This window comes from Cetorhinus maximus, chromosome 31 (genome assembly GCF_964194155.1).
Source record: "Cetorhinus maximus chromosome 31, sCetMax3.hap1.1, whole genome shotgun sequence".
Classification (NCBI taxonomy): domain Eukaryota; kingdom Metazoa; phylum Chordata; class Chondrichthyes; order Lamniformes; family Cetorhinidae; genus Cetorhinus; species Cetorhinus maximus.
The window spans coordinates 17,418,386-17,444,952 of NC_135909.1; the positions used below are offsets into that span (position 1 = coordinate 17,418,386).

The following is a 26,567-nucleotide window of genomic DNA, read 5'->3' on the forward strand; positions in this document are numbered from 1 at the left end:
AGAGCACAGGATGTGTAGTCAACAGCTCTCAGCTATCCCGTTATTACAATGAAATGAGCTGCCTGTTTAATTAAAGTTTTCGTTATTTAGAATGTTCTGTTCCTTCCTGCTTGTATCTTTGCTGTTGTCTCTCGGTTTAATTTACACAGCAGCTCATTCTCCCTCTACACCTAATCTCCACTTTCAACAAATCCACATTATAAACTCTTCACTCTGCAATTAACTTTTTCTGTGTTTGAGCTCCCAGGTCAATTGAGTTCTTGGTTGTAATTTCATTGTCCCACTTAATTTACCTGAAAGCAACGTTTGTGTTTGAATTATCAACTCATTTGTACTGTAAGTATAATTTATATGAATTCCATCTTGCAACAAACTGGAAGTTTTCAATTTAAAATCTAGAGATGACTGACTTGTTGTGCAAAGACCTGTCTATTCGACTTAGTTCAATAAATCCTGTCCTGAACAGATTGCTTTATCCAGGCAATATCTCTACTTGGTCAACTGATGGTGCACGGAGCTCTCAGCTTTTACTCATTCATCTTCACGGGAGTTGATCCAGTTTCAATGTCAACTTGTTCGCTGGTGTCGATTTACTCGGATTCTTCACCTGATTTCTCTCCTGTCCAAGGAAGTTCTCTGAGCAGAGTTCTCAATAATAACTGGACTATTCCTCACAGAATTTCAGCCTAAATGATTTTTGAACTATTTTATGAAAGAATTTAGTTTTGTACATTCCTCCCTAGCTCTCCTCATGGTTAGGCAGAAAGTGTTACTGCTGTGTTGGCAAGTAGACGACTGATTTATTTGAAAAATCATTGTGACAGGATTTTGGATTTGAACAAGTCACAAACCTGGTGGTGATGCATTGTGGCCCCATCTGTCACGTGACCTGCCAGGGAATGACCTCATAATTGCCCCAGTCCTGTAGCTGTGGATTGGGCGATTTGTTAAAAACTTTCAGTGGGGCTGATTTTGTCGCATTTGCCTATGAAAGATAAGTGTATGTCCCCAAAACCCGTGCCAGAATTTGTGTGTAACAAAGAAGGTTGATACTCCAGTACTGTATATCTTAATGCAAATAGGCTTATTGCAAGATATACCGTTTAGTACTGAGGGAGGGCTGCACTAATGTAGGTGCTGTCTTTAAATAATGATGATAAAACAAGGCCATGCCCAACCTCTTATTTTATCCTAAGTGACCCCATGGCGCTGTGCCAAAGACACACGAGCAGTGGAGTTATTCCCCCGAGACTCAATCATCATCCCAAAGCATGTTCACATTGTTGTTTGTGGGTGTTTCCTGTGCAGAAATTAGCTGCCCCTTTCTGACAGAAAGTGTCTGTTCATTTTTCCTGCATCAGTTTCAGTTTTGCTCCAGAAAACATGAAATCTGACTTCAAACTCAACTCAGGTGGGGCTCAAAATGACAAGAAATCCGTCAGCAATGAAGGGTACAGGCGTTAATTGATCAGAGTGTGTGAGGGACTGTTATGACGTTGCAGAAGATATGGACCAAATCCTGGAGGGATAGTTGGTCGTGTTGTCACAAGGGTTTTGCAATTTGTATTTATTACGAGATGTGTGCACTGAATTCAGAAGCAACATGCCTGCCAGGACATTTAGAAATTTTTAAAAAATGATAATAATATCTTGTTAAAGATAAAAGATGTCAAGCACATACATAAGACTACAAATAGCGCTATAACTCCTCAAGTTACTCATTAACTTGACCCCCTCAGTTACACACCCTTAAAGGTCCGAAATAGATTTTAGAATTAAAGCAGACTCAGCAAGTTAACACAGTATCCTGGACAATGGAATGCCATATGGCTTTTCTTCAACTCCCGTTTAGTTAGACAGCAGACTTACGCCAAAATGCTGGAGGCTTCATTGAGGCCATTTCACACACTCCTGTTAGATCTTACATGGCCTTTTTCAACATAACCTTTCATTCTCCTTTATATGTGTTTCTCTCTTCTTGATGTGTAAATTCTATAGACCCAGATATTGATGAAATTGTATCTTCTTCACAATATTAAAACACTCCCATATCGCCACTATTTCCAGTAACCTTTGGGAAAAATAAACATGTTCCTTAGCTTTGCTTATCCGGCTAGTTGAAAACAGACTGAGATATCGTTGAAATCCAAATATCCCTTCATTTATCTAAAAATGCAAATTCCCTTCACACCTTACATGCTAATCTAGGTTCCATGTTTACTCATTAGCATGTCAAGCACCCAGCTTCTTTTGATGAGTTAAACTTGACTCCAAATGTAATTACATTACACACAGACAGACCCAATTATACTAACCCCATAAAATTACTTCGCAATAAACCAGAAAATTATTATGAAACTGTTATACTTGCTTGACAGGAACTAATGCTTTCTGTGAAAAGCATTAATTTCAATAAATGAATATCCTCGGTGTACCACTCCTGGCTAATCCTAAGCAATAACTGGTGGGAGGTTTTTAAAGTGATGAAAGATTTCCTAGCGCTCCTGAAGAAGCACAGTGATTTCTCTTGCTGCCCTGACCAACATCCCTGACTCAATAACACCACCAAAAACAGCTGCACATAAAGAACTAACGGAAGGGTCAATGTTTAATATAGAAAACCATACCCATTCCAGATTTCCAAAAGGACACATTAATCTTCAGAAAACATTCTGCATCAACTTCAATATCTGATCATTGAGAAACAGGTGTCTCCTCCCGCTTGGCTTCATTATGTGCAGAAATTGGAATTGTTTTGTTTCACAAGCTCATGAAAGTACCTGGGAGCAGTTTACTGTGTTTCAATGAGAAATTGTCATCTGATATTTAAAAAATGAATACAGAAAATGCTTGTAACATGGAGCAGGTTTGTTCATCACAGGATTAATACAAGCTCACTTCTCCATCCAATGAATGAGGCACGTCGATATTGAGAGAATATTAACAGAGAGGAAAACAACTGCTTTCTAATTCTGCTCCCCTGCTGACTATTCCCAAAATCACCATGGAAGTGGGGCAATAGACCGATTTCAATTTCCAAATGCTGATCAAAGGATTGTCAGCTAGTAAAATGTGGGAAATGCAGGTTGGAGAGGATAATTTTCTTCCTGCAGCATTTCCTGGGTGACGAGTTGTGTGTGGAATTATAGCTCAGCACTAGAGATTGTCAATGTTGAGAGAATAATGGGACCAACAAGTGATGACACCTCATTTCAGTTCCTTCCAGATTTAGTTTTTCTTTATGAATTCGGGGTGGAGGAACAAAAGTAAAGTGTTCTTCCCCCAAGTTTGTCCTGCCATTTAATGAACTCATGACTGGTCTGTCTTTTTGCTCCATTTATCCCTCTTCATTCCATAATCCTTAAAACACTTAACAAACAAGAGCTATCGATGTCAGTTTGGAACTTTTCGGTTGACCCCCAGCGTTTACAGTTGTTTGGGGGAGGGAGTTTCTACCATCCTTTGTGTGAAGACGTACTTCCTGAAATTACCTTTGAAAGGCTTCATTCTGATTTAAAGGTTAAGCCCCCTTGTTAAGGGCACCACCCCCACCTCCGGCCCCAACCTCCCGTCGCACCAGAGGTAACAGTTTCCCTCTATCTACCCTGTCAAATCATTCACGCACGGTAAACATCTCAGTTGGATCACCCCTTAGTCTCTGATATTCACGGCATTACAATACTAGTGTTTACAATCTGTCCTCGTCATTTGAATCTGGTATCACTCTGATGAAATTCTGCTGCCCCCACTCCAAGGCCAATCTAACATCCCTTAGGTCTGTTGTCAGGAACAGAATGCATTGATCTAAACAGGGTTTTATACAACTGTAATATGATTCCCAATACTTCGTATTCTATTAGTCTTAGATATTATTTTTATCTTCCTGTCCACGAGCTTTTAATGATGTCTGTTCATCTCTCTTGGCTCCTCCACAGTTTCGAGAATCTCACCACAAAATTAAACAACCTTTTCTATATATTATAGGTTTAATTAGATGGCCCTTCACTTTAAAGCTCATTTGCTAAAACTTGCTCACTCACTGAACTTATCAAGAAAATGTCAAACTAAATGTGTTCCGCAAGGACAATGTTATTTTTTTCTGCTCCATCGCCATTACCTTTTCCAGCTGCTCTTTCAGCCACGGTAAATCTGGAGAATGAAAGGGAAGGAATAGTCCTTCTCCTTTTCCTGAATCCTATTTGTTCATCATTCCAATAAAATCTGGGGAAAGGACTGTAATAGCTCACTATCAATTTTGATTAACTCTGAAATAGTCCATTGAAAAAAATTATTCTAGGTATTTGGCCTTCGCTGGTTTGGACAGCAATTATTGTCCATCCCTAATTGCCCTTGAGAATGTGGTGGTGACCTGCCTTCTTGAACCTCTGCAGTCCATGTGGTGTAGGTACGTCCCCAGTGCTGTCAGGAAGGGAGTTCTAGGATTTTTACCAGCGATATTGAAGGAACAGCAATATATTTACAATTCATGGTTTGAAGGGGAATTTCCAGGTGGTGGTGTTCCCATCTTTCTGCTGACCATGCCCTTCTACATGGTAGTGGTCCAGGGTCTAGATGGTGCTGTCGAAGGAGTCTTGCTGAGTTCCTGCAGTGCACCTTGAACATGGTACACACTGCTGCTACTGTGCGTCGGTGGTGGAGGGAATGAATGTTTTTGGATGTGGTCTCCATCATGCGAGCTGCTGTGTCTTAGATGGTGTAAAGCTTCTTGGGTGGTGTGGGATCTGCACTCATCCAGGCAAGTGGGGAGCATTCAATCACACTCCTGACTTGTGCCTTGTAGATGGTAGACAGTCTTTGCGGAGCCTGGACGTGTGTTACTCGTCACACGATTCCTAGCCTCTGACCTGCTATTGAAGCCATAATATTTATATAGCTATTCCAGTTCAGTTTCTTGTCAATGGTAACTCCCAGGATGCTGATAGAGGGGGATTCAGTGATGCTAATGCCAGTAAACATCAAGGTAATAGTTGGATTCTTACTTTTTGGAGATGATTATTGCCTGACACTTGTGTGGCGCAAATGTTACTTGACAGTTGTCATCTCCAGTGAGACATTGACAACCATCCGATTCCAGGCCTTTTTTATGTGAAACCTACTCAAACAGGAAGAAGCAATTAACTAAAAATATCCAATAACTTGATTCGAACCCACGTGTGAAAAGCACAATGGTTTCACAATCCCTCATCTTAACATCCCCTCAGACCCGATCCTAGCTTTAAGTCATGGCCTCGTATCCTTTTTCCCAGCCGTGAAGAGTTAGCAAGAAGGTTCTGAAAGTGCAGCCAGGTGTGCAATGTTGGAAATGCGGCTCCAGTAAGCAGGAAAAAAATGTATCACGTCAAGTCAGGAACTGTTTGGAATGGAGCAGTGTGAAACATTTCTCCACGATTTATTTTTTATCTAATCATTGGTTTTCAAACATTCCATCAATGGGAAAAATATCGCTTAATGTGTATAAGAAATGAATACCTGGGCTGATATTAAATACATCGGCTAATCTTAAATATCTGTGCTAAATCTCCCCTTAACATTCTCTCCAATAAGAGCATCTCCAGTTTGTATTTTTCAGTCCATCCACATATGGAATCCCTCACCACTGATCCAATTCCAGAAAATTTCCACTGTATGCTCTCCAAGGACTTGATGTTGTTCCTAAACCCCTCACCAAGATCTTATATTCCACATTACAACGTGTTACCCCTCCAATTCTTTGAATCCTATCAATCCGCGTTATTTTTATAAACTTAGCTAATGATTCCTTATAGATGAAGGCAGGCTTCCTTCAACATTAATCTCCTTAAAGATTTGGAAAAATGACCTTCCAATCTCCAATGAATAAATCCTAATGAAATTCTCCAGTCAGCCAATGAACAGCCCGCCTCCTTCATTCCACTTATTGTTACTTCTATTTTCACTGATCCCACTTCTTCAGCACAAATGCTTCGCTCCTCTCCTTTAAACCCTCTTCAATAAGAGGGCACAAATCCGCCATCGACAATTTGCAAATGACTTCTTTAACATATAACTCGTGTTAAAGAAGAGATACGAGAAGGTCTGGCTGTGCTAAATGTTGATAAGTCAGTGGGATCAGATGGAATGCATCTGAAAACGCTGAGGGCTGTAATAGTGGAAACTGTGGAGGTATTGGACTGAATCTACTGAATATTATTTACTTTTTTACAGTTACAAACCACTTTGTTACTCTAGGATGCAGAAATGAATAAAAGTGAATCAGTGATGAACAGATTCTGACATCCCACATCTCCATTTAATTTTACATGGAGCAACTTGTCGTCAGTGTAAGTGTGTTGCTCTAAGAATGAGATCACCACGTCCTGGGAATATAGCAGCAATCGCACCAAGGTCTGAACTGCAACCTTGAAACTCAGTGAAAGCTTGTCACCATCCTCTCCGAATCTGATCGCCACCTCAAGCCCAACATTCAGCTTGGGTGGGCAAACAAAACAACCTGATTCCCCTCGTCCTCCAACGCAAACTGAACTCCAGAGGTGAGTTGAGAGTGACTGCCCTTGACATCAAGGCAGCTTTTGACTGTGTGGCATTATGGATCCCCAGCAAAACTGGAGACAATGGGAATTGGAGGCGAGGGGTGGGGAGCTCTCTGCTGGTTGGAGTCATACCCAGCACAAAGAAAGATGATTGTGGTTGTGGAGATCAATCATCCCAGTTCCAGGACATCACAGTGGGAGTTCCTCGGTGTTGTGCCCTAGGCCCAACCATCTTCAGCTGCTTCACCAGTGACCTTCCTTCCAGCAGAATTGGGAATGTTCGCTGATGTTTGCTCAATGTTCAGTACCATTTTCAACACCGCCGATACTGAAGCAGACCATGTCCAAATCATCACCCACCCTCTGTCCAGAAGACACGGGACTGCAAAGAATTCTAAGAAATCTCCTCTCAAAATCCTCGTCTCCAAGGTAAATATCCCCTACCGCTACAATGTATCGAGGTAATTTAAGTTCCTCGCTGCGAAATATTCTCGTTAAACTTTATTGCTTCCTCTTCAATGCATTCACATCTTTCCTAAAGTGTGATACCCGGAACTGGGCGCAATGCTCCAGCTGTGGCCGAAATACTGTCTTTCCCAAGTTCATAACAACCGCTTTGCTCTTGTAATCTATGCTCCCATTCATAAAGCCGAGGATATTGTATGCTTCATGAACGATTCTTTCAACCTGCACTGCGTCCTTCAATGATTTATGCAGATGTACATCATTTCCCGCTGTTCCGGCACCGTCTTTGAAATTGTAAACTTTATTTTGTCTTTTCCCCCGTGTTCTTCCGACCAAAATGAATCACTTCACCCTTCTCTGCAAAACAATTCAGCCGCCCTATTTTCCAACCTGAATATGTCCTTTTGAAGGAAATTGCTCTTTCACTCGAATTTCTATCGCTCTTTTCACAACCACAGGACGTCCAAAACACTTCACAGGCAATGAGTGCTCTTGAAATGTTGTCATTGTTCAAACGTAGGAAATTGCTGACCGTTTGAACGTTTTGTTCTACAATGTCAGAAATTCCCTTATATGGAATAGGAAATGAGCCATCCATGTGCTGGGCTCTGTGGCGCAACGGATAGCGTGTTGGACTTCTAACTGCTGCTCTATAAGAGATTCAAAGGTTGTGGGTTCGAGTCCCACCAGAGTCGATTTTTAAATAAAAGCAAATCAGCAACTGGTTCATCAGAGAAGGGAAACTACCATCACCAACCCCTCTCTGTACAGGTGAATCCAGTCACACCCCACTTTCCAATCTGAACCACTTAACAGAAGAAAACTCGCCACCGAGTAGTGAAACAGGTGGCAACAGGAGGATCGCCGCTTCGCCGCTACAAGGATACAGAATTGGCTGAGTGGCAGGAAACAGAGGTTGGTGGTAAATGGTTTTGTTTCGGCCTGGCGAAAGGGTTGGGACCTTTGCTGTTCCTGATAAATATCAATGACCTTTGTGCCCAGGACACAATGTCAACGTTTGCGGAGGATACAAAGTTTGGAAGCATTGTGGAGAGTGTGCAGGATAGTGTAGAACTTCAAATGGACTTGGACCTGTTGGTGGAAATGGGGAGACAGGTGGCAGATGAAGTTCAATGGACTGAGGTTTGGTAGGAAGAACTTGGAAAGACAATATAAAATGAAGGGTACAACTCTAAGGGAGGTGGAGAAGCAGTGGGACTTGGGTGTTTATGAACGTAAATCATTGAAGGTGGTAGGACATTTAAACCCAGCGGCAGAGTCATGGAACGAAAGTACATGGCCCCTTTTTACAACATTAACTGCCATATTCTGGTCGTTTAAATATCGAGTCATTGACTGTGCGGGAGAGAATAGATGACTGACTGGGTGAGCTAGTGACTGAATGAATGGTTAGGTGGGTGACGTGTGTAGGTAGATAGCTGGCTGAGTGAATGAGTTTGGTGGGTGAGTGCGTTGGTGGGTCTGGTCGTTTAAGTGCGTGACCGCGTCAACATACAGGTTGGGAGCCAGTCAGGAGATCCGCGGAGAGGTCAGGTGGTCGGATCGGGGCGACTGAGTATTCGGTTGCGCAGTAACCCAGGTGATAGACAAGAAGTTAAACTGTTTAACCTTTCCTGGGCATCTAGCAAGCTAATTGTTTGGGATCTGTCCCAAGTTTCTGACTCTAGTTCAGAGTCGGAGGCATTCGAGGAGGGTCCACGGCAGGAGGGGTAAATGTAAACTTCCCGGGAAGTTCCCACGTTGGTCCACATGGGAAAGACATTTTGGCTGAGTTTGTTGACACCGGAACAGCAGAGAGCACGCGCTCCACACGTGGAGTTTCAGTGTCTGTGACGTCAAAGCCAGTGACGCTCCAGGTCGCTTTAGGCAGCGGAGATGGTGCAGATCAAACTCAGCCCGAAATGAACACTGTTTTTGCTGTGTTCCGCTCGCTGGACCACTCCCGAGCCGGAATTCAGTCTATAAATGTTTATAAATATTTCTTCAAGTGCATGTTGGTCCCGCAGATAGTGAGACTGGAGAATTAATAATGGAAAACAAGGAACTGGTAGAACTGTTGAACGGGTATTTTGTTTCTGCCTTCACTGTAGAAGAAGGACATATAGAGTGTACAGAGCGATTTAGATTGGCTGGGTGAGTAGACAATAATTGGGAGATGCAGAATAACTTGGGAAAATGTGAATTTGTCCACTTTGGCAGGAAGAATTTAAAAGCAGTACATCATGTGACTGGAGAAATGCTGCAGAACTCTACAGTGCAGAGGGTTCTGGGGGTCCCGGTTCATGAGCCTCAAAAAGTTGGTGTAGAGATGCAGCAAGTGATTAAGAAGGCGAATGGAACGTTGGCGTTTATTACAGAAGGAATCGAATATAAAATTATGGAAGTTTCCCCACAGTCATACAGGGCGTTGGTGAGACAGCATCTGGTGAACTGTGGACAGTCTTATTCTCCTTAATTAAGAAAGGATATCATTGCATTACAGCAGGTCAGAGAAGATTCAGTCGACTGGTTCCTGGAATGCAAGGGTTTTCTTTTGAGGAAAGGTTGAGGAGGTTGGGCCTATACCCATTAGAGTTTTGATGAATGGGAGGTGATCTTATTGAAAGATATAAAATCCTGAGGGGACTTGACAGGGCGGCTGCTGAGACTATGTTTCCTTCTGTGGGGGACTCTACAATCAGGTGACTCAGTTTAAAAATATCGGGCTCTCACATTTCAGACTGACAGAAGGTAATATATTTGTTTCTCTCTCTCAGTGGGACATTGATCTGTGGATTTCTCTTCCCCAGAGAGCAGTGGAGGTTGGGTCATTGATAATGTTCAAGGCTGAAGTGGAGATATTTTTGACAAAAGAATGAGTAAAGAATTATGGGGGGCAGACAGGAAAGTGGAGTTGCGGCCATATTCAGATCAGCCATGCTGGAGCACCTTCGAGGGGATGAATGGCCTCTTGCTGCTCCTGATTTTCGTGTTATTGTTCTTGTGTGCCTCTCTCGGCACTGCTGTCCCTGTCATGCTCACCGTCTCGCTTGCCGGACTGCTCGGCGCCTCAGTAACCTCCCGCTCTCCGGCCTGCTCCCTACCCCTCACCGCCTCACTTGCTGTTCTGCTTGTCACCATCTCCTCAGTTCTTCTGGTGAGATGGGCGGCGACAGGGGTCAGGAGGGAGGTGCCGAGTGGGAGGTGAGCGGCTTGGTAGTCGGGTAGCGAGCGGTGCGGCATAAGGGTTGGCGTGTAGCCCAGCGAGCGAGGCGGCGAGGGCCTGGGGTCAGGGCACCTGGCATTCGGGAGCAGGGGAGTGAGTGGGAGGCAGCAAGTGGGCGACCGTCAACGGCTGAACAACGAGGACGTCAGCGGTGGGAGGAAGGGCGCACGCACCGGCAGACTGAGTGGGTGCCGAGTTCCTGTTCCAGCTCGGTGTCAGGAGTTACAGTGTAAAACTGATCACAATTCTAGCATTGCTGAGTTCTGATGAAACGGCATCGACCTGAAAGGTGAACACTCTTTCACTGTCCACACTGCTGCCTGCCATGAGGTGTAATTCTTAATTGTTTTCTGGTGTTACGACAGAAACCCAAAAGGAGGATTGACGCACTGTGGAGGACAATGAACACACATAGCGGTTATCTCGCTTACCTGTGGCAGGCTCGTTGGTCTAGAGGTATGATTCTCGCTTCGGGATTTTCGTTAAATGATTGTGCGAGAGGTCCCGGGTTCAAATCCCGGACGAGCCCTCTTGTGTTACCGCTTGTGATGCATATTTCTTTACAAGCGAAAAGGCGGGTTTTACTTAAACCCGGCCGAGTTTTTAGGACCTGAGAAGTCATTATAACGAAATTATCACTGCAAAACACGTGGAGTAAATGAAGAAACTGTTGCTCATGTAATCGGATGGTTAATTTATCCAAACAAGAGAATGAGTTAATTTATCCCAAGAAGAGAATGAGTGTAACTGAAACTTGAGATTTCTTGCCGTCTCCATGGATACTGCCTGGCCTAGACACTGCCTGGTGTATTTCTTCAATGTTCTCTTTTACCCAGAGCGCTCTGAAAGAATGGCTGATATCTTTTGGGTGCCAATGAATGTCTATATTGGCTGAGTTATATACATACAGTTACATTATTGGTCTCGCCGTGTGATTCTCGCTATGGGACGTTTCATAAGTGAGAATGTGAGCGGTCTCTGTTTCAAATCTCAGGCGAGCTCTCACGTGTTGTTATTTGTGGTGTAAATCGCCCAGTGCATTGTCTAAAACTCATTGCGGTCTAGGTGGAGCGGTTTACTTATATCAGGGGTAAGTTTGAGAACTGGACCCACTATTGCAGAGAACTCATCAATGAAACACACCTGAAGGAAATGAAGGCAATTTGAAAAAAAAAAAAATTGCCCACTTAATCGCACTGTAATGTTACCCGAACACACTAATTAGACAACCCCGTTTTCTGGATGAATGCATTCGGCTGTTGTATTCTCTAAGAGAATTGTAAACTTCTCTGAGACGGCCAGGTCTGGTAGCCCCATAGTGAGAATTTGATTTGATCATATTTTGTTCGTAATCTAGGAGTTGTACTGAGCAGAAAGTGAGCCGTTTCACCTCGATCGATATTTTAGTGTAAAGGCAATAAACAATTTCAGGAGAAGGTATTTGATAGGCGGTGTGTGCTTAAAGTTGTTTAGGACCAGACGCAGACGAGATGCATCCAGAATACGGAGGGAGGAGGGCAGGAATTGCAGGGACGCTGGCCAGAATTTTCCAATATTCCTTAGACTCGCGGTGGTGACAGCGGAGTGGAGAACTGCTATTGTAACATCCTTGTTCAAACAAATATGTAAGGATAAGCCCAGAAACTACAGGTCAGCCAGTTTAACCTGGGTGGTGAGCTACCTTTCAGAAAGGAAAATTCCCGACGACATGAAAATTACCTCGGGAAAATGCACATTAATAAGTAAAACCAGCTTGGATTATGTTATGGTACCAGCTGAGATTACCCCTGGACAATCCTAAACCCAGAGTGGAGCCCATCTTGATAGATCCTAACTTTTATTCGATTGTTTAAATACGTGGAAAGTAGCTACTGAACAGAGTCACAGGAGTCAGCTGATCAACTTTTATCAAAAAATAAATAAAACATTTATTCAACGAGAAAAGATGAACCATGTTACAATACTCTTTCATCCACAACTATAACTTTGCAGGTGGAGACAAATTTGTAGGAATAACGCAAGTTGCAAAATTTATTTTATTCTTTAATTTCCACAGTAATTACATAATCCATGTATCAATAGGCACACTGTGGTAAGGAACACCAGACCCTGAAACCAAGTGAAAAATACCACCATAAAAAGTTGCTATGCTGCTATTCAACTCCCCACAAAAGCTTGTCAAGCCGTGAGTCAACCAGTTTCACTGCACTCCGACTTTCACGCAAGGATTGAAGCCATTCCCTCTGCCCCTCCTCTTAAATTCATTAACAGGACCTGTTCCAGGTTCCCATCCTTCCTTTGACCAGAACGTCTGTTTTGGACTTTCACCTCTTCCACTCCCCTGGATTTTGGGATTTTTCTTTCGCTTGGGACTAAGTATCTGCCCCGTTTTCCAGTCTCTCTTGGCAGCAACTTTCAAAAACCAGCCGATGTCCGCAGCTTCCAAATCAAAACTGCAGTTTCCCTCCTTCTGTGTGTGTGTCTGTGGGAGGGACCTGCCTCTCTATCTTCCTGTTGCTAGGCAACAGCCCAATTCTTTTACTGATGTGTTTGCTTAACTTCATAAGTCGTAAGCCTGAATAGAGATGCAAGCACCTTTTTAAAACGAAACTAAAACTCCATTTGACCTTTCTTAACACAAATACAGAAATACAAATCAAACTTAAACTTTAAAGCTAAAACTCATTCCTAACAATTGCAATTACCAGTATAACTTACTTAAACCTCTCTACTTTCTATCAATTTGGTAAGAACAAATCGTGTTATTTAACTTCAGTTAGTTTTTTTTTGATGCGACAGCAAAGAATTTTGATGAGGGTGAAGCCCTTGACGTGATTTACATGGACTTGAAAAAGGCATTTGATAAAGTGCTGGACAAAAGACTTCTGAGGAAAGTTAGAGCTCATTGAATAGAAGGGACAGTAGCAGCACAGATACGAAATGAGCTGAATGACAGGAACCAAAGATTTGTGGTGAACTGTTGCATTTTGGACTGGAGAAAGTTATCTTGTGCAGCTCCCCAGGTCTCTCGGGGACTTGTGCGATATCGGGAACTGGGGGAAAAATAGAGTTGAGGCCCAAGGTCAACCATGATATCATCGAATGGCAGGGTAGGCGCAATGGGCCGTGTGGTGTACTGCTGTTCCTATTTCTTGTGTCCAGTGTCAGGGACCCTTCCATTCCTGTAATTCATTAGCCAGATCTTGTTGCAAGCTCACAATTCCAACATTTGCCGATGATACAAAAGTTAGAAGCACTGTGAACTGTGAGGAGGATAATGTAGATCTCCAAAGGGATCTAGAAATGTTGATGGAACGGGCGGACAATTACCAGGTGAAATTTAATGCAGAGTAATCTGGTGTCATTCGTTTTTGTAGGAAGAACAGGGGGAGGCAACACGAAATGAAGGTTACAATTCTAAAGGGATTGCGGGAACAGAGGGATGTGGGTGTATATGTGCATAAATCATTTATCATCACAGGACAGTTTGAGAGAATGACCAGTAAAACAGACAACGTCAAGGGCTTCATCAATATAGCATGTAGTACAAAAACAATAAAGTTATGTGAAGCCTGTAGAAAACACTGTTTCGGCCTCAACTGGAGTATCGTATCTAATCCTGTGCACCACAATTTAGCAAGGGTGTGAAAGCATTAGTGACATTGCAGAAAAAAATCACAAGACAGATTCCAGGCATGAGGAACTTAATTCACATTGAATGATTGGAGAAGTTGGGAATGTGTTTCTTGAAGAGAGCGAGTTTGAGAGGAGAATTGATAGAGGTATTCAAAATCACGAGCTGTGTGGACAGAGAAAATATGGTTTAACTTTTCCATTGATGGAATGATCCAGAACAAGAGGACACAGATTTAAATTAATTTACGAAAAAAGCAATTACCTAATAAGGCTTTATTTTCATGCAGAATGTGTTTAGAATGTTGGATGCGGTGTCTGAGAGTGTGCTGGAGGCAGGGACAATTGAGGTTTTCAAAAGGGAATTTGACCTTGATCTGAAAAGACAAATTAGCCATGTTACAGGGAAAAGGTTGTGGAGTGGCAACAGGTGAGCTGCTCGTTCAGATGGCCAGCCGAGTCCAGACGGGCCGAATGTTCTCATTATGTTCTGTGATTCAATGATCCCATATAGAATCAGGGACGTTAGTGAAGACTATGATCAATAGGTGAGCAGCAAATGTCTAAGTGAGTTTCTCAGGGCAGTAAGTGTTGGAATTTCTTGGGACAGGATGTGACTAGGTGGCAGTTTCCTGGAACAAAACATTCATCGAAATAGAACCATAGAAAAGTTACAGCACAGAAGGAGGCCATTCGGCCCATCTTGTCCAGCCCGAGGACACCCAGGTGCCCTTTCTAATCCCACCTTCCTTTGGCAATTGGCCATCATTTAACGGAATTATTTAACAGCACATAATGCAACATCCATCTGAACCTAACCTATTTAGTCACCTAGTTTAACTGGCAAGTGCACTCAACAACCTTCAATCTTCTGTCAATAGTATAAGACAGGCACTAGAATCACTTGACAGAGAACTTGGGAGACATGGGTTCGTTGGCTGATCCATGCAAGTTGCTGATGTTGAGATTGATTCATGGTCATTTCACGTAGCAATCAGTTTCAACTCAATGAAATCAAACCACGTTCCCACTCATTCGGTGAAAGTGCTGTTTTCTTTGCAGACATTGCAGAGTTATTTATTGAACTGCTTTTTCTTCCTGTTTTGAACCTTTGTTCTCAGTGATCTTTGTATTTTTAGTTCCTAACAAATCAACAACAGCTATTCATCCTGATAAATTACTTCTGCACAGGGTGTCTCGGTTGGTTACATTTACACCTCTGAACTGCAAGTATATAGAGTCGAATTTAAATCCAGGGCTTGAGGACCAAAGTCAATGTCAACACTCCCAGCAGTGGCTCAAGGAGGCAGCTCACCACCGCCTTCTCAGGGCAAATCTGAACTCTTTCAAATGTAAGCATTTTCCCCCTTAAAGAAGGAGAACTAAACAGGACTCAATACTCTAACTTTTGTCCCATCAACACCCTCTTCAGTTATCACAAGAATGTCCGACTTTATACTCCATTCCCCTTTCAATAAAGGCCAACACCTCATTAGCCTTCCTAACAGCCTGTTGTACCTGCAACCTAGCTTTGTTTTGTGATACATGTACAAGGTCACCCAAGTCTCACTGCAGCACAGCATTCTGCCATCTCTCTTCATTTAAAGACTATTAGTTATTTTTTAAATCTGTCCCGCCAAAATGGTGATCCTCACATATTCCCACATTATTGTATCTACCAAACTTCTGTCCACTCACTCAACGTATCTTTATTCCTTTACAAACACTTTACATTCTGCTCACATTTTGCTTGCCTACTTATTGGTCTTTAGCACTATGAATTGTAAACTTGTGTAAGGGGAGACGGAAAGACAGTATTTGCTATTCTTTTACCAATTATCTTACATCTGTAACGCCAAGGTAAGCCCAGTTTCACGATTAAAAACATGAATGAGTCAGAGACCAGAATTGTATTCAGAAAGCGAAAAGGTGATGTTAAGCAACAGAACCAGGAGTCCAGTCTGGCCAGTGAGGAATTTACCCCTGAAACGCTGACGTTCACAAATCCGCTCAGTCCATCTGTCCGGATGGAAACCCGTCTGAAGGAACATGCAGCCTGACAATGTGAAACAAACGGTTGGAAATTTCAGTAATTTCCTACGTTAAAATGCCGAACACACTTGAGAAGTTCTCCAGTGTTTGTCACGCGTCGTTGTGAAATCGTGTGGTTGTCAAAACAGCTGATGAAAAACAAACCTTTGTTTTCTTTTAGAGAAAACCTGTCCAACGCAGGATGTTCCCTCCTTCTCGCTCTTCCACATTCCCTGCACACGTTGGAGTCTGATCTCGCAGGCTTAATAGTCGCAATCTCGGCTGTTTGTCAAAGGGCTGATCAGAACCTGTTTCCTTATCCAGGTAAACACCTACACAGAAATAACAACAACAACAAAAATATTGTGGGTGCTGATTTACTTATTTACCGGATGTGGGCGTCGCTGGCAAGGCCAGCGTTTATTGCCCATCCACAATTGCCCTTCAGAAAATGGCGGTGAGCTGCCATCTTGAACCGCTGCAGCCCCTGTGGTGTAGGTACACCCACTGTGCTGTAGAGAGGGAGTTCCAGGATCTTGAACCAGCGACAGTGAAGGAATGGCGATCTATTTCCAAGTCAGGATAATGTGCGGCTTGGAGGGGAACTTCCACGTGTTGGTGTTCCCATGTGTCTGCTGCCTTTGCACTTCCAGATGATAGCAGTCGGGGGTTTGCCTGCCGATTAGGCAGGCCATCCAAATGCTCACAATTTATTACGAGAAAATCTTTTCCACACGTTATCTTTGGTTCCTTTTCGAATGAATTAAAATCGGCCCTGGCTGGTCACTGATCCATGAGCCAGTGGGAACAATTCATGTTTATTTACTTTCTCTAAACCCTCTTGACAGTTCTGTCTGTGGAGTGATTAAAAATACCGAATTCCAGACGTGGGATTTGAACAATGAGGGACTGTAGATCAATGATAAAGGAAGTGATACTTTGATAATCAGATTAGGAAATAGTTTAAAAGTTATGAAATCCGTCCAAACCTATGCATTGCTGGTTCAGAAGCACAATGCGTCACTAGGGCGTGGGAAACTCGGATTAGATTCCCGAAGTTGCCGATTCTGTAACAGCGTCACAGTCCCTAAATTATTTTCTTTTCTTCAGGTTACTTTCAGTTTGCTTTCTGTTTTAGTGCAGTGATCTTGTAGTTAGGGAAATAAATTGATTTCAGCATGATGGGCGGATTGGTGATTCAGGGGTAGAATTCTTATTTTTCATCAAAGAAACCTGGGTTCGATTACAGTGAATGCATAACTCAATGTCTTCAATAATGTTTCAAGGATCAAAGTTCCGGGACAGATAAATACCCAGTTTCTCGCTTTTCCATCATATATTTGATGAACACAAGTCTATAAAACTGAGATTTAAAATTAAAGTGCTGTTTCCCGATGGGATCTCTGAAATTCCCCTTTGCTGAGAGAGATGTTTCCTAATTTCACTCCGGAAACGTCTTGTTTTTTGACTAAGCCCCAACGCCCCCCTCCCCGTCCCCCAATTCCGAAATTCCCACCATCGCTGAAGTTTCTCTCTCTGACACTATCGTCTTAACATGTCGGAAAGTGCGATCAAATTGCTCATTAATTCGGGAAGAACGGCTTCCTTTGTTCGTGGTTTATATGAAGGGGCTGTTTTGTGGTTTATTTTCTGGAATTTAGCAGCGGTTGAGGGGAGGCCACGAGGCAGAGAATGAGAGAGATTCAAAACACTGCAGGAGAATGATGAGGAGAGGGTACGGACAATAGGAACTGAGTTCCCGATCTCCCAATCCTTATTTTCCAACGAAAGACACGGAGTCAAACTCAGACCCTGAGGCCATGGATCTGGGATTCAGCGAATCATCCAAAAATCGAATTGAAAAATATACAACCACGATATTTATTTACATGGCACTAGCATCAGTTGCAGTATCGTATTACCTGACCGCGTGGCCTAATGGATAAGGCGTCTGACTTCGGTGGTATTTGCAGAGGTTATCAGAAGATTGCAGGTTCGAGTCCTGCTGTGGCCGTTTTATATGGAAATCTGTTTAACTTCCTGAAAAACGCGGTCTCACTCGTCAACTGAAGTTTCTGCGTTTCCTTCCTAACATGACAGGGCTCTTTCTCAAAATGTCTGCTCTTGTTAATTTGTGCATTAATTGCTAACTCATTTTGTTTATCTGATCAGTTTCGTTAAATTGTTGATGTGTCCAACTGGAACAAAAGCTGTGCATCAATCGGTTTAATAAAATGCTTTGGGAGAATTCCAATCTTCTCATGAAGCGGCTCGATCATTAGCTGAATCTGCTGTCACTGGACTAACAATACAGAGGTGCCAGGCTAATCTCTGCGGGCACGGGTTTAAATCCCAACAGAGCAGATTTAAATTAAAATATTTCCTAAATTTGGAATTAAAATCTCGGCACAGTAATGGCGGCTATGAAACTATGATCGATTGTGGTAAAAACCCACCCGGTTCACGAATGGCCTTTACGGAAAGAAATCATCCGCACTTCCCTTGCCTGCCCTACATGTGACTCCAGACCCACAGTAATTAGTTTCACTCGTAACTTCAAGGATAATGTGAGATGATCAACAAATGCTGGGCTTGCAAAAGACGCCCATACACTATGAAAAATTAAACAAGTGGTAAACAGACACGACATGATTTTCAGGATGTCTACCTTTTCCCTTGAAGAATGAAGGCTGGGGGGTGGTCTCATACAGGTCTTTAAAATTATGAAAGATTCTGGGAGGCTGAATTCAGGGAAAGTGGAGCAGAGAAGTATCGATAACTATGTGTCTCGCTCTCACACACAAGGCAACGGCTGACGGGTCGAATGCAACGTTATAACTACTTAACTGTGCATCGGCGACTCATAAGAGCGGTAAATAAATTCCATCCGCAATGTCTCCGCGGCACCCTCCAGATTCCGTGGGAGCACTGCCAAACAAACTGTAGTGTCGTTCTCGAAGGCAGTTCCACCAGCATTCAGGCCAAACTCCTGAAAAATTAAGATAAAAGCAAAATACTGCGGATGCTGGAAATCTGGAACAAAAACAAAAATACCTGAAATAAGTCAGCAGGTTTGACGGCATCTGCGGAGAGGAATACAGTTAACGTTTCGAGTCCGTATGACTGTTCAACTGATGAAGAGTCATTCGGACTCGAAACGTTCACTGTATTCCCCTCCGCAGATGCTGTCAGACCTGCTGAGCTTTTCCAGGTATTTTTGTTTTTGTTCCTGAAAAACTAAATTGCATGGACTGCGCACTGTGACCGGATAATCGAAAAGCGCCGCATCCGCCAAGTCCTGTTTCCTCAACTCTCAAATGGACAACATTCCAGGGGAGGACAAAGAAAATGCTCCAAAGACACTCTGAAACGTTAATTCAAACGCTGCAGCATTCATATTAATGACTCCGAGGAACTTGCTTCTCATCATTCAAAATGACCAAAACCTGTCCCCAAGCTGCAGCGCGCTGTGAGTCCCCAGGTCTCAATGATGAGGCAGAACGGCGGCTAAGAAGAAGTAACAGGAAGCAAATCCTGCACTCTGGATCTCACTACCTCGTGGGACATCCTGTCCCCATGTGTCCTAAGGTCTGTGGGCCGAGAATCGGCCTGTTCACTCTCATGAAGGCCCATGGCAGAAACTCACGGCCCTGACTGGATGTCATCCTCGTATCGAGGGCCAGACGATAACCACTGCTTATTACATAATACATATAAGAAGAGGTCATCTCCATCCATAGTATTTCTACAACTGTCCCTTCCCGAATAATATGAACAAGTCTCCTCTGTTGTCTCTGATCTGTCAACTTCACTATATCAGAATGTGCTGCCATCTACTGGCCGCAACAGAGCGGTAGAAATTCACATTGTCGGTGTCGCGGAAACAGGTCAATGTGAGGAATTTGTGATGTGACGGAGCAGACATAGAAATGCAAATATGAACTATAATTTAGGAAACACAATTAATTAATTTATTCCCATTGAATCGGCAGCAGTTACAGGCCAACTATCGCATGGAGCAACTGAGACGATTAGATAAACTGCATTTAAGGGAAGCCTAGATAAGTATAGGAGGGAGAATGAATTTCAGGGATAAACAGAGAATGTTACATGAAGTATTCTAGGTGGAGGATCTTGTCGGGCAGTTTACCTGTTAGAACAAATGGCCCACTTTCAGTGAGGTATATTCTGGTTTGAATGAATCCAGATTTGCAAAGTGTCTCCGGGACTGACATATACGTAATGAATCCCACATCCAAACTGTGAGCAAAAGACAGAGAGACCCAGAATGAATCATTAACTTAAGCCTGGCATCAGTGACTGACTGATACACATTGAATCGCACACTCTCACAGTATTCAATGGACAGAATGATACAGAATGAATCATACACACAGGCACATCACCAGAATCTGACAGATCCACAATTAATCCCGAAAACAAATCCTGTCCCAGGGACAAGCGATAAATAATTAATCCACAGAGACCAACAGATGAACAATGAATTCCAAACTCAAATCCTGTTCCAAAGACAAAGTGGTCCTGAATGAACCTCACACACATGCACATAGAATAGCTACAACAGAGAAGGGGACTATTCGGCCCTCTGTCTCTCCTGAGATCCTTCAGCAGAAACTGAACTATCCCAGTCCCCAGCCCTGTCTCCACAGCCATGTAAACTTTTATCTTCAGGTGGCTGTCCAGTTCCACTATGAAAGCCCCGAGTGGTTGCATATCTTACTGATTGGACAGAGGAGTTGATCTTTCATCGGTCCAGTGGAATACAGACCAACTGAATATTAGAGCAATTTCTGATATGGATAAATTTCAAATGCAGTTCATTTATCATTTTGCCAATATATCAGGAGATTCAAACTAGTTCTGTTAAAGCAGAATGACAGTGAGTTCAGTAAGAAATGTTTACAAAGTACAGCAATTTCTTTCTGCTCACTGTACACACATATATCGAATTGTTTCAAATAGCAGGAGCGGAAACTGCAGCCCGCAGTCTTCACGTTAGCATTGACCTGAATTTCAGTTTTGTGGGTAGAGGGGTACAGGGAGCGCGGATGTTATTGTGGGAACTGAAGTCACTTTTCCTGTGAATGGAGCCGGTTAAAGAGCTCGGGCCGGCCTGAGAGTCCTAGAAGCCGGGGTCAGTGGGTAGCCTGGGGAGAAGACAGGCCCCACAGACAGGAATTAAGATTTGAAAGAGAAATGGGGTACGGGACGGGGTGATGCGAGGAGGGGGAGGGAGAGCCGGGGAGGGAGATAGGGAGGGAGACAGCGAGGGAGAGAGGGAGGGAGTTAGAGAAGGGCGGAGCTGGAGGAAGAGAGGCAGCAGGCGGGAGGGAGGGAGGAACTTGAATTTTTCCACCATATTTTACAACCTAAGGAAGACTTAAAGCCTCACGGCCAATGGTGCGGGAGCGGAGGTGTGTCTTCGTAAGTGAGATTGCTGCTTGAATGTGCACAGCAACCTGATCAATGACTATATAATCTGTTTCAGTGATTCTGTTTGATGGATTAATATTGATCCCAGGACTCCGGGTAAGACTCCACTTCTCTTGTTGTAAATAGTCTGGTCGGATTGTTCGCATCCGTCCGATAGGGGAAATGGGGTTTCGGCTTAAATTGTGATTTATGAGTGAAAGAGTCATGTATCTTTATTGCCTCTCTGTGGGGCATTACACAATTTGTGAAACATATTTGCCTCTTCTAGAATTTCAAGCAGTTGGAAGCACTGAAGAAGTTCTGGTTCTATCTTTACTAATTCACCTGAACTGTGATAATTAAATATAACATCTTCCAGGCAGTGGAGATATAATATCGGCACCAAAAATACTCACACACCACCGCGGATGTTGTTTTTTTCCCCCAGGGAGACTCGGTTGAAGAGTTTCCCTTTTTTGTTACTCTGAGCTTCTCAATGTTGTAATGCTGTCTGCTTCATTCCTGGGAGACAAGTGGGAATCAGAAATGATCACTCCCTCCCTGTGTGACTCCGACTGATACAGTTGTTATCATTAAGGTCAGTCAGCCTCTGACACCTTATCAGGTCCAATATTTGACTCAAAGTTAACGTTTTCTGTTATCTACACTGGGAATCGAAATTCCTGCTGCACTCTCTATCCCTGCCGTGATAAAAAATCCGTCTCTTTCAACTGTGGGTGTCTATCTCTCATTGTCTGTGACACCTCTTCAATTAACAATCTACTTCTGCTTCTCCTTACAGAGTGCAATCTCTTCTGTCTTTTTTCCCTATGCAGTGAACTATGATTCAGTCAGCTGTTCCCTTGCTTTTTACAATGAGGAGGTTGTGAGTTCAAAACTCATTCCCGGATCCTGACCACAAATTCAGGGTCACGCTCTAGTGAATTCTTTGCTGTTACTGGTGCCAGCTTTTAGACGATATGTTAAACTGAGCTGACATCTGCCTTCTCACGTAAAATATACAAGGCACAATTTCGGAGAGGGGAGGGGGAGTTATTCCATGATGTCGGAGACATTCAAAACAGATCATATTGCCTTCATCACATTGCTGTGCCTGGAACCTGACTGTGTGCAAATCCTTCGAAATTTTTTTCAAACACATGATGACTGAAATCCTGTTAGGAAAAGACAAGTTATTATTGAAAATTCTGCTGAGTGACCTTCATTGGACAGCAGAGAAATCAGGTGAGGAATTCGAGTAAATCGACACCAGAGAACAAGTCACCGTCAAAACAACTTCCGTCCATCTTAAGAGAGTCGCAGTTCCCTGTATGTGAATGTGGATTAACCCCTTATATTCCCTCACAGACTCTGTGATCCCCAGGCCTTTGCGAATTCCAAAAAAAAGCTTAGACGACCTGAGAGCTGAGCAGTCGGGAGAGGGGATGGGAGTGGGGCGCGGGACTGGGGACAGAGAGGGAGGTGCGGGGGTTGGGGGTGGTGGAGGTGTGGTGGTGGGGGTTGAAAGCCATGGCGCAGAGTGATGAGTGTGAAAACAGCCGAATTTAAAGGTCACAGGAAAGCGGTGCCTGGAGCTGCCCCGAGAGACAAGCTTTGGGTTGTCAGTAAAAAGATCTCCTGTAATAAAGGCACAAAAACAAAAAGAGGAAATGCGGGGAATATTCAGCAGGTCCGAAAGCAGCTGTGGAGAGATATTCCTGTCGCCAGGATGTAACACTCCAATTGGATACTTCACGTCGCTCAGATCTTACACTCTCAACACCTCCGTGTGAGGAACAGGTCGGGCGGGAATTGGGTCTTTGTTGATTTGAGCAAACAGAGCAATGCAGCAATGAGAAGCTCCTCACCCCCCGGCGGCTTGGGGAAGGATGGGACTCAGATACAGGAACCTGACAGGTGCTGAAAAAAGGAAAATCACATCGAGTTTTTGAAAGCAGTGACAATGAATGTGGAATTTAAAACCATTTATGCAGAAGTACCAACTGAGTCAGGTCGGCCGAGCGGTCTAAGGCGCTGCGTTCAGGTCGCAGTCTTCTCTGGAGGCGTGGGTTCGAATCCCACCCCTGACATTTTTTTCCTTCAGCACCTTCCAAACCCGAGATCTCCACCACCTGGGAGAAAAAAGGCAGCAGATGCATGAGAACAGCAGCAAGCTCCCCTCCGAGCTACACACCATCCTGACTTGGAACTGTATCACCCTCTCAAATCCTGGAACTCCCTTCCTAACAGCGCTGTGGACCTACTTACACCATATGGGCTGCAGCAGTTCAAGAAGGCAGCTCTCTGCCAGCTTCTCAAGGGGAATTTCGGTCGGCCGAGCAAGACTCGAGGCAACCGGATCCCCTGAAAACAGCTCAGAAAGTAAACTGGATCCAAAAGCAACATACTACGAATGCTGAAAATCAGAAATAGTAACAATCAGAAAGTGCTGGAAATACACAACAATTATACAGCATCTGTGGAGAGAAATATAGAACGAGCAGGATACAGCGCTCCAGATGCAGATCTAAGTGCAGTTGCCCTTCTCGACCGTAGTGGTCATGGGTTTGGAAAGTGTTGTTTAAGGAGGTTTGTTGAATTCCTGTATTCATCTTGTAGATGCTTCACACTCCTCGACTGTGCGTCGGTGGTGGAGGGAGCGAATGTTTATGGATGTGGTGCCAATGAAGCTTTCTCCTGGATGATGCCAAGCTTCATGAGTGTTGTGGGTGCTGCACTCCACCAGGCAATTGGCGACCATTCCATCACACTCCTGACTTGTGCCATATAGATACTGGACAAGGTTTGGAGAGTCAGGAGGTGAGTTAATCGTTGCACAATCCCTCGCCTCTGACCTGCCCTTGTAACGACAGTGTTTATAAGGCTAGTCCAGTTCAGTTTTTGGTCATCAGTAACCCTCAGGATGTTGAGAGTGGGCGATTCAGTGGTGGTAACGCCATTAAACGTCAAGGGCCAGTGGTTAGATTCTTTCTTGTTGGAGATGGCTATTGCCTGGCACTTATGTGGCGTGATTGTTACTTGTCATTTTTCATCCCAAGTTTGGATATTGTCCAGGTCTTGCTGCATTTGGATATGGACTGCTTCAGTATCTGAGGAGTCACGAATGGTGCTGAACTTTGTGAAATTATAAGCGAACATCCCCACCTCTGACCTTATGATGGGAGAAAGGTCGTTGCTGAAGCAGTGGAAGATGGTTGGGCCGAGCACATTACCCTGAGGAACTCCTGCAGTGATATCCTCGAGCTGAGATGACTGAACGCCTTAGGCATGACTACAAACTAATGGAGTTTTCCACCTGATTCCCATTGACTCCAGTTTTCCTAGCGCTCCTTGATGCCACATTCAGACAAATCCGACCTTGATGTTAAGGGCAGTCACTCTCACCTCTCCTCGGGAGTTCAGCTCTTTTGTCTATACTTGAACCAAGGCTGTAAGGAGGCCAGGAGCTGAGTGTCCCTGGCGGAACCCAAACTGTGCATCAGTGAGCAGGTTATTGTTAAGCAAGTGCCGCTTGATAGCACTATTGATGACCCCTTCTATTACATTACTGATGATCGAGAGTAGACTGATTGTGAAGTAATTGGCCCGATTGGATTTGGCCTGCTTTCTGTGTACAGGAAATACCTGGTCAATTTTCCACATAGCCGGGTAGGTGCCAGTGTTGTAGCTGTACTGGAAAAGCTTGGCTCGGGGCGTGGCATGTTCTGGGGCACAAGTCTTCAGTACTATTTCCAGAATATAGTCAGGGCCCATAGACTTTGCACTACCCAATGCCTTCAGCTGTTTCTTGATATCACTTGGAGTGAATCGAATTGGCTGAAGACTGGCATCTGTGATGCTGGGGACCTCTGGAGGAGGCTGAGATGGATCATCCACTCGGCACTTCTTGTAGCAAATGTATATCGCTTGTGCTGATGTGCTGAGGTCCTCCATGATTGTGGATAGGGATATTTGTGGTGTCTCTTCTTCCAGTGAATTGTTTAATTGTCCATCACCATTCCCAACTGGATGCAGCAGGACTGCGGATTTTAGGTCTGCCTGTTAGTTCTGCGATCGCTTAGCTCTGTCTATCACTTGCTGCAGATGTTGGTTGGAATGCAAGTAGTCCTGTGTCATAGCTTCACCATGTTGACAACTCATTATCAGGTAAGGCTGGTGCAGCTCCTGGAATGCCCTCTTCACTCTTCATTGAACAAGGGTTGATCACCTGGCTTGATGGTAATGATATAGTGGGGAATATGCCAGCCCATGAGTTTACAGATAGTGTTCGAATACAGTTCTATTCCTGCTGATGGCCCACAGGGCTTCATGGATGTCCGGTCTTGTGTTGCTAAGTATGTTCAAAATCTATCCCATGTAGCACGGTGGTAGTGCCACACAACATGATGGAGTCTGTCCTCAATGTGAAGGCGGGACTTCGTCTGCACAACTTCTGTGTGATAGTCACTTCTACTGATAGTGTCGTGGACAGATGCATCTGCAGCAGGCAGATTGGTGAGGATGAGCTCAAGTATGATTTTCCCTCTTGTTGGTTCACTCAGCACCTGCCACAGACCCAGTCTCGCAGCGATGTCATTTAGGACTCGTCCAGCTCAGTCACTCGTGGTGCTACCGAGCCACTTTTGGTGATGCACGTTGAATCCCTCCACCCGGAGGACATTCTGTGCCCTTGCCATCCTCAGTGCTTCCTCCAAGTGGTGTTCAACATGCAGGAAAACTGGTTCATCAGCTGAGGGAGGGCGGTACGTGGTAATCAGCAGGTTTCCTTGCCCATGTTTGACCTGATGCCTTAAAAATTCATCGGGTCCGGTGGCGATGTTGAGGAATCCCAGGGCTACTGCCATCCGACTGTATACCACTGTGCCACCACCTCTGCTGGGCTTGTCCTGCCGGTGGGACAGGGCATATCCAGGGTTAGTGATGGTGGAGCCTGTGGACGTTATCTGTGAGGATCAATATTTCAGGCTGAAGCTTGCCTAGTCTGTGAGGCAGCTCTCCCAATTTCGGCACTAGCCCCTGAGATGTTAGTAAGGAGGACTTTGCAGGGTGGACAGGGCTGAGACTGACGGTGCCGAGGTCGATGCCACCTGGTCCGTCCGGTTTCATTCCCTTTTTTGTGACTTTGTAGCGGTTTGTTACAACTGAGAGGCTTGGTAGGACATTTCAGAGGGCAGTTAAGAGTCAACCACATTGGTCTGTCTTCGACAGTGCGATCAAGTGGCGCTAAC

At 44.1% G+C, this 26,567-nt stretch overlaps 1 long non-coding RNA gene and 4 other non-coding genes across 5 annotated transcripts in view; all 5 read left to right on the forward strand.

Annotated features, from left to right (window-relative positions):
- LOC144670309 (uncharacterized) overlaps positions 1–26,567 on the forward strand; it is a 621,539-nt gene that overhangs the window by 301,288 nt on the left and 293,684 nt on the right. The gene's annotated exons all lie outside the window — the stretch shown is intronic.
- Positions 7,600–7,690, forward strand: trnar-ucu (transfer RNA arginine (anticodon UCU)). The gene is given in 2 exon segments: positions 7,600–7,636; positions 7,655–7,690. It is a non-coding gene; the product is annotated as a tRNA-Arg (tRNA).
- Positions 10,661–10,750, forward strand: trnap-cgg (transfer RNA proline (anticodon CGG)). Its single transcript is given in 2 exon segments — positions 10,661–10,696; positions 10,715–10,750. It is a non-coding gene; the product is annotated as a tRNA-Pro (tRNA).
- On the forward strand, positions 17,810–17,899 carry trnar-ucg (transfer RNA arginine (anticodon UCG)). Its single transcript is given in 2 exon segments — positions 17,810–17,846; positions 17,864–17,899. It is a non-coding gene; the product is annotated as a tRNA-Arg (tRNA).
- Positions 23,326–23,408, forward strand: trnal-cag (transfer RNA leucine (anticodon CAG)). Its single transcript has one exon. It is a non-coding gene; the product is annotated as a tRNA-Leu (tRNA).